This window comes from Pan paniscus, chromosome 22 (assembly GCF_029289425.2).
Source record: "Pan paniscus chromosome 22, NHGRI_mPanPan1-v2.0_pri, whole genome shotgun sequence".
NCBI classification, from domain to species: Eukaryota; Metazoa; Chordata; class Mammalia; order Primates; family Hominidae; genus Pan; species Pan paniscus.
Window position 1 is genome coordinate 19,517,734 of NC_073271.2, and position 13,567 is coordinate 19,531,300.

Here is a 13,567-nt window from a genome sequence, read left to right on the forward strand (position 1 = left end):
TTGTTTGCTTCATAAACTAATTTAATATAAAATCCAGAAAGCTAAAATGCTTCACTGAAATAGCAATCAGAGATACAGTATTATAATAAGCCATATGCCCTGGAATCTACAAGACTCGCTAGCCTACCACTTACCCTTAGAACCAAATTATTCTCTTTAAGTATTAGTTACTTTATCTGAAATGATGTCGAGTTTTCCAATTGCTTACATGAATTCCATATCAATTAAAATTATGTATTTTGCACACTTGCAAAAAATAATAGTTTCTTCTTATTATATGTGACTGAATAAAATACAGTATAGATATATAATTGTCCTGAACCTTAAGTCACAGCTTTCTATGTACAACAGTAATCAATAGTCCTTAAATTAAATTTTGTCTCTCCTATCATTTTTAGAAATTTGTTTATAAATAATGTAAAAATACTCTCTAAAGAATATTTCCTACTTATCCTGATTTTTGAATAATATTGTAAAAGGTTGTATAACTTTTTACATTTATAAAACATTGTATATCATAACATTGAGAAATTGATGTACCATTTCTTACATGTACATTACAAAATTATAATTTTGACAATTTGGTCAAAGGCATTAACAAAATGCATTTCTAGGTTATAGCATCCAATCTTTGATGTCACTTTAAAGAAGATATCAAGCTGTGACAAAAATAAAATTTTTGAAAATGCTTCATTAACCTGACCCTTTGAGGTCATTTATATTTCCAGTTTATAAAATAGGATTATCTTTTATATAGAAAGTCTGATCACACCTCCTGCAAGCTTAACATAATTAGAACCTGAAAGACAGTTGTTTTAAAATGCCAAATGCACCTTTAACCTTGATCCGGGTTACTGGCCCATTATTTTCAGTCTGGCTGTTAGAGTTCCTACACAGTGTATTTAATTCTATGTTGTGAAAAGGCTTTTTACACTGCATTAGTGAAATGGAGAATACATCAATACAAATCTTAAGAAAAGAACAAAACTATAAATTTGGTAACAAACACCTTACATTGTAAATTATGTCGGGAAATATGACATAATCCCATTACAAATAAACGCCAACTACCTGTGAAATGTGGAGAAGTATATTACCTACCTGAGAAAGTAATTGTAAAATTAATGGACAAATACCTATAAAATATGTAGTATAGTAAAATTTCTTTAAAATTACTTAATAGTACCAATGTTAATTTTTATGTTTAGGTCAATGAATTATGGGTACAATATAGGATACTTGTTACTACGTTCCTTTCATATAATGTCTTAAGACGGGTATTTTTATGAGATGCATTAATTCATGGTAACCATATAGAATAGGTATTCTATTTTACAAATTAATAAAAATTATCAAGGACTGAACTCTGGTAAATAAATAATACCAAGAAATATCATTGCTCACCTGTACTAGAATGTTGATTTTAATACTCTATAGTGTTTCCCAAGTTTTGATAGTGATACATAATAAGATTGAAAAGTTATTTATCTTAGGATCTTATGAAAAGAAACAAAAATTTTCATTGCTAAAAATTGACTTCTAATGTAGAATGAAAACTCTATGGTTATAACTTTGAGTTTGTCTAGTCAAATTCTTATGTAACCAATTGTAAGTCATTCACAATGACTTCCAAATCAAAACATCAGAATATCAATAGGACATAATGGGAATACTTACAATTAATTTAATAGTACTTCTATTTACCAATTATATATTATAGTACTGATCTAATTATATTATCTCATTGAATAACCACTGTATATTACTGAATCAGTAATTGGTTATTCAAAAATTCTCACATGAAAAAGAACCAAAAATTTAGTTATGTTTATAGGAAAACATTTTCTAATTAGTCTTTAAATGTTCATTTTATATCTGATAATTAAATAACAAAATAACTTGTCAGCACAAGCACTAATTTTTTCCAAATTACAAAGTCATATGCAGACTTTGTAGCAGAATCTACAAAGAATCTATTTTTACTCTATTATTTTTATTCTGTCAGCTTTCTCTGCCTCCAACCGAAAATAACTTCTTACCATCATAAAAAACTTGCGTTTTCAAAATGAAAACAATATACATTAGAATGCTTAGTAATAAAGCAATAACTGAGAAGAACTAATTAATTATAACAGAACTAATTTTTGGTCAGTGGAATTTTTTCACCTATTCCACTTCTTTTTACTGAATTATTTTAGCTCTGAAATATTTTTAAAATAATATTTATTTTATTTTATTTTTATTTTATTTTTATTGTACTTTAAGTTTTAGGGCACATGTGCACAACGTGCAGGTTTGTTACATATGTATACATGTGCCATGTTGGTGTGCTGCACCCATTAACTCGTCATTTAGCATTAGGTATATCTCCTAATGCTATCCCTCCCACCTCCCCCCACCCCACAACAGCCTCTGGTGTGTGATGTTCCCTTTCCTGTGTCCATGTGTTCTTATTGTTCAATTCCCACCTACGAGTGAGAACATGCGGTGTTTGGTTTTTTGTCCTTGCAATAGTTTGCTGAGAATGATGGTTTCCAGTTCCATCCACGTCCCTACAAAGGACATGAACTCATCCATTTTTATGGCTGCATAGTATTCCATGGTGTATATGTGCCACATTTTCTTAATCCAGTCTATCGTTGTTGGACATTTAGGTTGGTTCCAAGTCTTTGCTATCGCGAATATTTCTTAACATTTTTACTTGTGAGTACTTCACTTTGTGAGAGTGGAAAATGGAAATGATCTATGGAAATAACTTATAAAATATACTACATAATTTCTTATATTAACAAACATAATAGACTAAAAGAACATACGTATTAATGTTCAGGTGAAGCACATATTATTTAAATATATGCATGAGGGATAATATTTTAATAGTAATTGAGCCCTGAGCATTGGAATTTTTTACTTTACCTATACAATATAGTTTTATATGTAATATATAATACTTGCATTACAAGCCATAGTTGTCTTGAACTTACAAAAGCATTGTGTGGCTTCCATTTATTTAGAACTCCAATCAGTAATGTTATGTTACTATGCATTTGAAGTCATTCTTTTTCACTTATAAAGTCCCTGAGTATATTCTTACATTGAGTGCACGTCAGAATAATTATGCTTTCTTCTTAGTATAAATGTAGTTGCATTTTTCTCTGTATTTACTGTCTTTATTTCTCCTCTGTATTATTGGGTTATGTTCAGGTATTTGGCTTCCAAGACACGAATAAAGACAAAGGACCTTTGGAATTATTTGACATTGGTATAAGTCTTCTCATATTAATATCAGCAGGATAAATCATGTATCATTCATTAATGATGACAACTTCATGCACATTGTGGTAGATTCTGGGCATGAATTACTTCCTAATTATCAATGAGAGGTGACGTCTAATTCTCTTACCCATTATTCTGTGCTGGTCTTAGTGCATCACACATAGTTGAAGTAAATTCAAGGAATTCCAAGGCTGGGTCACCTGAACACTTGAAGCTACAGTTTGAGCATCTAAAAAAAACACATAAACTTTTTGGAGCTGTGAGAAATCATGTAAGTTTGACTACCTTGTTGGGAAAATCACATGGCGAATTCTTGAAATAACATGACATGGAGAAGAGCCTCACAGACTCCAGTCAAACCCGTCAAAGTACCCGGTAGTTGGGTGACATGGTTTTAGACCCTACAGGCACTCTTTAGCTAAGGAATCTCCCAGGCAATTCCCAGCTGAAGTCCTTGCCCATAAGTATGCAAAATACAATAAAATGATTTTTTGTTTTGTGACAGTTGGTTACACAACAATAGATGACTGTTATACCCATTTTATACTTGCTGGCAGCTATCTCTTAACCAATATTAAAATTATTATGCTCTCTCAATTATTAGCATATTTTCTTCTTTATTGTCTTCAACATTTAAAATTAAAATACTTGCCTTCATATTCTAATTTCTTAAAGCCCACATTCCTATTCCATAGCTACAACTATTTTGTCACAGAATTGGGAAAAACCCTCTGGAAAATAAAATAAACTCAAATACTTATGTATTCTTGGAATTATCCTAAATGTTCTGCTTTCTTTTTGCCTCAGGGAAGTTCTTTTTTTTTTTATGATGAACATAACCAATAAGTTAAGGGTGGCCTTTTTTATACTTTTGGGTGAGTTTGTTTCCCTTTAAATATATTCAATTATCATTTTTTTTCAGATACTTATGAAACAGGTCAGGGTCACTACTCTCTTCTAAGGTGTTATCTGAGCTCATTGTCTCATGACCAAGAGAATTAAGGAGCATGGACACAAAGGGTGAGATTGGAGAGAAAGTTTAATAAGCAAAAGAAGAAAGCTCTCCACAGCAGAGAGGGGAGCCTGAGTGGGTTTCCATTTTTACAGCTGAATTCAAAAGCTTTTATAAGAAACCCCTCTTTTCTCTGTAGCTGTTTGAGTAACTTATCTGAAAAGCCAACTGCACAACTCCTTCTTATCTATGTAGTTGTCAGTATGTCTCTAGGCAAGCACAAAGTGCTGCTTCTCTTTTTTGTATAACTGTGGGTTTGTTTTAGGTAAGCCCCCCTCCTCCTTGTGCAAGTTCCCATGGACCCCACCATATACATGTCTGAAAAGGGAGGAAACTTTTTCCTTGGAGCCCACCAATTATGCAAAGAACAAAAGGCTTCTGTACTGGACCCTGCCGGCTTATCTGTGCTCTATTTTTGCCTGTACCTGTGGTTTTTCAAGCAGGCTGCTTCTCGGAGGACCAGACTTAACTGTTTACTTAACTGATTTTACGTTTTCTTCTCCCTCACTTGTTGGACATGATTGAAAACAAAACCCTGAGAATACTGTACTATTACTTCAGAGCTCCAAAGTTTATTTTCATCTAAGATTAATACGTATGTAAGGATTAGTATATATTCATATGTATATGTATTCATAGTTAAACACCTAAGTGCAATACACACATACTCAAGTATACATAAGTTCCAAATTCTATAACTAAAATTTCATGAAGAATATAAGTGATTCCTCCAAGTTTAAAATTAACAAGTGATATTTATGTATTAATTATCCAGGTAAACAGAAATGGAGATCATATATATACAGTCTAGGACTAGCACTAGGAAACATCATATATACAGCTGAGAATAAAATGGGAATGGAATCATAAATATATTCATTTGAGATCACCATAGATAGGAAGAAATATCATAAAAGTGTATAATCCATCAAGAATCACACTTAAATACACACACACACGTTCTAATGCTGGCAAGTGTCAGCAGCTATATTTTCCCACTGAGATATTTTCCTAAAGATGTTTTTAGAGAGTGTTTCACAAAGCACCAAATGAAGGAAGAGATGAATACCACTGGAGACTTTGAACTATAACAGAAAGAACAGATGCTGAAGAACAGATGAAATTAACTTGAAACCTAGCTGTGACCCTTATTTAATACATAATATAGCACAAGTTGTTACATTTCTATATATGTATTCTTTCTTATTTTGGAATTACAATATTTACACTAGGTTTATTGAGTAAGTAAAATAATTAAATATTAGTTAAATTGTCTACTTAATATATATTGATTAAATCTGAATTTATTAGTAATTTCTACCATGTGTCTGGCATAGGCAACAAAACACAGGAAAGGCATGGTTCCTGCCATCAAACAGTGTACAATTCATGGCTATGGGCCATATGAATTAATGTTAGTTTATTCCCAGTCTTAAGTCTTCACGTATTTTAATCAAATCAAATGAGTTATGCAGTTAAGTCCCATTTACCCTTTAAAAAACAAAAACAGAATTTCACCTATTTTTAAAAAGTTGTTGTGAGTCAGTACCTTCTCCATTTCTTTTTTACAGGGTAGATCCAGAATCTTTTCTTTTCTTATGAGTCAAAATCATTTTTGAAAATCCAGTGTTCAAAAAGTGTATTTTGCACCTGTTCTTATTTAAGTTTCAAAGGAGGCTCTCATGACAAAAAATATCTCCTGATTTCTGAATTCTTCCCTGCCAGATTTGATTTAGCTCATGTGACTCAATTTTATGGCATCTCGATGTGGAGTAGAAATCACTTTCAAAGTCAGATGTAACTCATTCTAACAAATCCTGTCATTCATCATCATTTTAAGTCTCTCTTGAGTAAACTGCAATTTGTACCAAGTTGTACAATATGGTTTGGGGATGTGTCATATTGTCTAGAGGAAGCTAAAACCCAGACTGTCAAATTCTTTTCAATTAGGACTTTGTGTAGGATTTGAGTTGCAGTAAAACCCATAAAATAGAATCTGCAGTTGACTTGAGATAGGAATGAGAATTATTACTTTAGGTAGTTTGCCAGGTAGGCTGAATCTTTCATAGCTTCATCCAATTATGTAAACTTCGCATGGAATTCTGATATTCTAAGTTTATTTAGTACTATAAAGTTTTATATACAGTAAAAATGAAAAAACTGATAATAGAATTCATAGTTTGATCACTGACTTCAAAATGCCTCATATGGATTTTAAGTTATTTAATTTTTCTTGTACTATATTTGTGTTAATATAGAATTTTTATTTTTATTCATTCTTTTGTTTTAAATTATAAACACTACATATGCAAGACTGCTGCTTCCAGTTTTTATGAATTAAGACTGCTTTTTTTATTAAGATACAATAGTTCAGAGTAGAACATTATTTGGCAGTAACTATCAGGAGAAGTTAATAAATAATGAGAAATGTAATATATTTTCAAACAATGAATAGCTTTATAAGGATCAAAAACTAGAAATGTTAAGGACTCAAAGAAGAGGTACTCTAAAAGATGAGCTAAAGTGGGTACCTTTTCCTTGGGGGTCTTCCTGAGCCTGTGCTTATGCAAGGGACTGAGAAAGCACAATTTGTCTCAGTAGAGGGCTTTTAACTGAGGAAGGAGATAGGGCCTTCAAAGAGGCGATTCAGTCAAAATGAGGCCAGCAAGGCCAAGCTCTAATCCAATATGACTGATGTCCTTATAAGAAGAGAGAGAAAGACAACAGGGCCAGGTATGCACAGAGCAACCACCATCCCACCATGGGTAGAGGTACCAAGCAGGCAGCCATGTGTAAGCTAAGGAGACAGGCCAGGAACAGATTCATCCCTTGTAAGGCTCTCAGAGGAAACCAACTGTGCTGGCACCTTGACCTTGTGCTTCTTGTCAGCAGAAGTGTAAGAAAATAAGTTTCTGGTGTTGAAGTCCCAAGCATATACACAACATACACACACGCACACATATGTATATATGCACACACAATGTATAAAATACAGTAAGATAAAGCTAAAGCAGATGTTAGAGTAAATTCATAACAAAAGTGCATTTACTAAATAAATTTAAATGTCAATACTCTAAGACTCTTATCTCAAAACCTAGAGCAAGTCCAGCAAATCATATGTAAGAAGAGTAGGAAATAAGAAACTACAAATAAGAGAGCAGAACAAATAAGATAGGATTATGTATAGTGAAAAGTTTGACTCAAATGGAGAAATTGATAATCCCTTATCAAGATTAATTTTTAAAAGTAAACAGAAAAAAAATCACCAGGCTCAGGAATTAGAAAGCAATACCTCAGCAGATCTACTAACCTAAATAATATAATAATGACTATTATGAACAATTTTATGCCAAAAGCTGTGACAACATAGATATATTAAATTCTTAAAAACATGAAACTTATTGAACTTGGAAAAAATAATAATGCGATAGCTGCAAAAAAACGAATACAAAGCAAACAAACATAAAGCAGATTACAGTACATCTCCAAAAATCTTAGAAAATGTAAATCCTAATTACAAGTGATTTTTTCACACATGGAAAAAAAGTAACACCAAGAATACGTGAACATTTTAAGAGAAGAAAAACAAAAGTAGAGGACACCACTCAACTGTTTTTATGAGACCAGCATTAAATTTATATAAAATTTAACCAGACAAGACTGTCTCCTTCTCCCGTGGTGGCAGCAGTGGTGGGGCTGCCGCCCGCCGGAGCATGTCGTGGACTCCAGCGGAGACAAAGGCGCTCAGCGCAGTGTGGGGCAATGAGCGGCTGGCGGAGCCGCGGTACCAGCAGCTTTAAGGAGCCAGTATAGTGGCTGGCAGCAAGGACCCCCGGGCCAGCCAAGTAGGAGCTTGTGTCCAGGGCCCTGGCCAAGCTGGGCTATGAGCGGACCTGTCCCAGTGCTGGGAGGCATCAAGCTGGTTGGATGCCCAGAAGTGAATGCAGTGCTCCAGCTGTGGCCTCACCAGTGCTGAATAGAGAGGAAGAGCCACCTTCATAGCTTACATGTAATTCTTCTGCTTATACAACCCAGTACCGGATTTACTTACTTTGACCATTTGCACGTGTTACAATCGGGTGGAAGAACATGGTGTTGCGAAAAGAAAGAGCAGTTACACAGTAGAACAGTTGGAACAGGTGTTTGCTCAGGGAGGATGGGATGCTCAGCCCTGCCAGACTGTACTTCTTAACAGCAGTAGCTTGTAGCAGGAGCTGGAGTCAGATGGCGGCACCATGGAGGACTATTCACTCACAGGAGTACTGGGAACCCAAAGTCAGGATCTCCATGGCTATCCGACAGATCAGGAATCACAAAGAGAAAATTAAAAATTAAACGGCCGGGCACGGTGGCTCAAGCTTGTAATCCCAGCACTTTGGGAGGTGGAAAAGGGCGGATCACCGGAGGTCAGGAGTTCAATACCAGCCTGGCCAACATGGTGAAACCCCATTTCTACTAAAAAAAAAAAAAAAAAAAAAAAAAAAAAAAAAAATTAGCAGGGCGTGGTGGTGGGTGCCTGTAATCCCAGCTACTTGGGAGGCTGAGGCAGAAGAATCGCTTGAACCTGGAAGGTGGAGATTGCAGTGAGCCGAGATTGGACCATTGCACTCCTGCCTGAGTGACAAGAGTGAGACTCCATCTCAAAATAAATAAATAAATAAATAAAAAATAAAAATAAGTTCAACAAGAGTCTTCTGAAGAAGCACAGAAGAGAGACATCAGGCAGAATACTGTGCAGATTTTGGAATCGGTACAGTTGAAATGGGAACTTTTTCAGAGTTGGACAGACTTTTCAAGGCTCCTTCTTTCTAATAAACTGGCCGTTTTTTGGAATTGGTTATAACACCCGTTGGAAAGGGGCTCTTCATTACCATTATGCTGAGATCACCTCCCAGGTGCCCCTTGGCAAGCGACTTCAGGAGTACTTCAACCCTGAGAAGTCTGAGGGAGGGATCATTATGACGCAAGTGCAGAAAATGAACTGGAAAAAATGTTTATTACACATTTTTAGAGATCACTATTAGTGAAGCTAGGCGCTTGGAGCTGCATGTGGAAATTGACTGGTGACCCATTGCCCACTCCAACCCAATCAGTAGGAATGTTGTTCAATATTTATTGCCTGGAATTATTCCTAAACGCCATGGGCCTTTATGCCATTGGCTATGAAGAATGTATTGAGAGGCTCCTCTCACCGCACATGCAGCAACATTCCCTGGACCCAGGAAAAGAAGGCGGGGTTGACCTGGAAACCCTTTCAGCACAAGCCTCATTACAGGTGGAAATAGAACCCACCAGAATTATCTTTTGCCACCTCAGGACTGCTGAGGTCAGGGCTCTGCAGCAGAGCTTGTTTTTACATTTCCAAGTGAATACCAAAGTCTTCAGCAAATATTGGGTTGGTATTAACAGATTTTTCTCTCAGAGCTGTACTGGGGACCCCAGAGTTTCCCCCAAATCCATCTACATCAAATTTGTGGAAGTAGAGAGAGATTTTCTTTCCACTGGCTCTTTAGTTGAGTGCCCTGAAAAAGCCATTGGATGCCTCCTAAAATTTAACAACTGAAGGTCATCCTTCATAAGGATTTGGGCTCTTAGCTCCTTCTTCTCTACTCACTTTCCATTACCCAGACCACTCCTCATCCAGATGCTGCCATCAGACTCTTCATGGAAACTCTTTCCTTGATTGGGCCAGTATGACTTCTAAGGAATCATAGTAGAATTTGGCCAGAAAAAACAGACCTCACCTGAAAATGCTCATTTTGAGCAAGCAAGATTTATAGCAAACTTGCTTGGTGGGCCAGCTATTTCTTTTTTTAAAACACAAAAACAATTTTTAAAGGGATTTTAGGGCCCTAATATAAGCAAATGAGGATACATTCCATATTGAAAAAACTTACACTTTGAGTTTCATATGAAATTGAAAAATTGTATTTTTTCACGATGTTTCATTCTTACACATCTCTATGTCTCTATAAAAGTAATATTTACAACCCTGAATAAATAAGCAATAGAAAAATAAAACAGACAAGGACATTCCAAGAAGTGAGAATCACAAACCTATCTGCCTCTCATGACAGTAGATAGGAAATCATAGGTATTTGAAAATTAAACTTCATAATAAATAAGAAAATTCACAACCAAAATGAAGATGACATCGTAAAAGTTGAATTAGATTATATATTGTACCAGATAACAATTTTCCTCAATTGTTTTTACAGGTTTAATAAAATGTCAATCAAAATACATTGAGTATAGAATTTTTCGAGCTAATCTCAAAATACATATAGAAACATGAAAGGCTAATAACAGAAAAATGTTGAAAATTTTTTTAAAAAGAGAGGGCAACACAATCAGATATAATAATTATAAACCTATAATGAAATAGACATTCCATTAATGGTAGATTTTAGACAATCCAAATAATGGAATGAAAAATAGGCCCACTAATATTAGCTCTGCTTAATTTAAATCACCTGAATTTATGTATGTATGTGTGTGTGTATGTATGTATTTTTAACTTTGAAGTTCAGAGGTATATGTGCAGGTTTGTTACATAGGTAAACTTACGTCATGGGGGTTTCTTGTACAGATTATTTCATCACCCATGCATTAAGCCTCCTACTCATTAGTTATTTTTCCTGATGTTCTCCCTCCCCCACCCCCTTGTGACAGGCTCCAATGTGTGCTGTACCCCTTTATGAGTCCATCTTTTCTCAATATTTAGTTCCCAATTATAAGTGAGAACATGTGGTATTTGGTTTTCCATTCCTGGGTTAGTCTGCTAAGGATAAAGGCCTCCATCTCCACCCATCTCTCTGCAAAAGACCTGATCTCTTTCATTTTTGTGGCTGCGTAGTATTCCATGGTGTATATGTACCATATTTTCTTTATCCAGTCTATCATCAATAGGCATGTAGGTTGATTCCATGTCTTTGCTATTGAGTCACTTGAATTTATAAAAGGATGACACCACAAAGAAAGTGTCTCCTTTGTAAATAAATGGTGATGCCTCACTGGATATCTACATATTAAGGAGAAATTATTGAACTTTACCTTACACTAAGTACAATATAAATTTGAATAAACTGTAGACTTAATTGTGAAATGTAAATGATAAATTCATAGTAGAATTTATTTAGTAGATAAAATCTTCATGATTTTATGGTAGATTTATTTTTAATAAAACGTAGAATAACAATGTGTAAATAAAAATTTAAAATATCTTTATCATCAGAGGACAAAATGTGAGAATAAAATATCAAAGCATAATTACACATAAGTATATACATGAATAAATATGTATGTATATATAACACATATATACACATACATATATGCATATATGTGTATATGTGGATATATGTGTATATGTGTGTATATATGTGTATATCTATATGTGTATATATGTGTATATCTTTATGTGTATATATGTGTATTGATATATGTGTGTATAGCTATATGTGTATATTTCATCATCCTAAGAAAATTGACTCTGATTTTTATTTTTCAATTTTACTTATTTTTATGGAAGGACTGACCTCTGGGGGTTCTTATTCTGCCATTTTGTGTGATGTTACTTCCTTATGTTACTTCCAGTTATACAAACATATCTATATGTGTATAAACACATATAGATATACAGACACATATATACACATATACACATCTATACATGTATCTTTGTATATACACATACATATATGTATGCATGTAATGTATATAAATATGTGTATAATATTTTTCTTATAAAGGATTCACTTTTGTAGATAATTTTTTTTTTTTGAGACAAGGTCTCGCTCTATTGCCCAGGCTGGTCTTGAACTCCTGGATGTTAATACATGATGTTATTCTGTGGTACCTGTTTGGCCCCAGTGTTCCTTGGAGTGTGAGAAGATTTGGACTTTCAAAATCGAACTACCACAGAAACTGCTTTACCCAAAATTTTGGTTTGCAGCCTTCACTGGATTACACATTGGGACACAGTTTAGCCATGTGAATATGTTAATAGACCATTCCATGTGAAATTTCTGAGATTAAAGCTATTAGAGCTTTGTTTATGTATGTGAATACATTACATATTTTGATGTGTTTATGTATATATACAATTATTATATTACATTGTTTACCAAATTAGCCTAGAAATAAAGTAAACAAGTACTTAATAAATAAAGAAGTCCAAACAATTTTCAAGTTCATGTGACATAAATAAATCTGTCATAAAAAAGCTGGCTTTAAAATTATTAATCAGATAAAAACTAAAATGTATTAAAAATTTTCAGCATATATTTTTGTCTGAGTTTCACGTTGGTCCTTGCTAAATATTTTGAGGTGTCAGGGTTTGGCACAAAAGGTTAGAAAACTGTAAACCATACAAAAATCAAAAAGGGCTTTGTATGAATTTTTTGACAAATAAGACATTTAATATTGTTAGTTTAATAAAAACAGCTGAATCTTCTGAGTTATTGGCAAAAATACCAATGTATTTCACCTTAACATTCTTACTTAGGTAAACACCTGATATTCACAGGCCATTAAAAAATGGTTCCTGGCCAACATAGTGAAACCACCTCTCTACTAAAAATGCAGAAAATTAGCTGGGCATGTTGGCGGGCACCTGTTGTCCCAACTACTTGGGAGGCTGAAGCAGGGGAATTACTTGAACCCGGGAGGTGGAGGTTACAGTGAGCTGAGATTGTGCCACTGCACTCCAGCCTGGAGACAGAGTGAGGCTCTGTCTCAAAAAAAAAAAAATGGTTAACAAGGAAATAACTTAAAATCATAATTGTCTAAGATCTCAGTTGTAGAAGTAATTGAAATAAACTCTAATTTTAACAAAATTAAGTACATATAAATGAAGTAAATGCCTGTAAGTAAACTTTTAATGTAATCTAAAATCTTAAAATTATTTTTGATGCTCCTTGAATGTCTGTGTCATTTCTAATTAAGAAAGGATTTTAGAGAAAACATGTTTTTAAAAACTAAAATGTTCTCATCTATAAAATAGTAATATCTGATAGATACTTTAGGATTTCTTGCATCCTAATTTTCACTCAAATTTAAGGTTTCAAATAATAAAAATTATAATTAATACAAAATTCTGTATATAAAGCATGTCAAAGAAGATGTGTTCTTATTAAAATTCAGAAATTTTCTAGAGGTTAATTCAAATTTTGGACTATGGTAAGTTTTTTGTCCTAAAATAAAATGACTAGCTATTTTTTTTTTAATAAGACAAAATAGAAAGTCCAAGTATGCCATAGATCATCTGTGTAAGTAATA

The 13,567-nt window shown here is 33.8% G+C and overlaps 1 pseudogene; it reads left to right on the forward strand.

Moving 5' to 3' along the window:
- Window positions 1–8,372: 8,372 nt before the first annotated feature.
- LOC100976005 (myb/SANT-like DNA-binding domain-containing protein 2) lies at window positions 8,373–10,055 on the forward strand (annotated as a pseudogene).
- The last annotated feature ends 3,512 nt before the right edge of the window (window positions 10,056–13,567 follow it).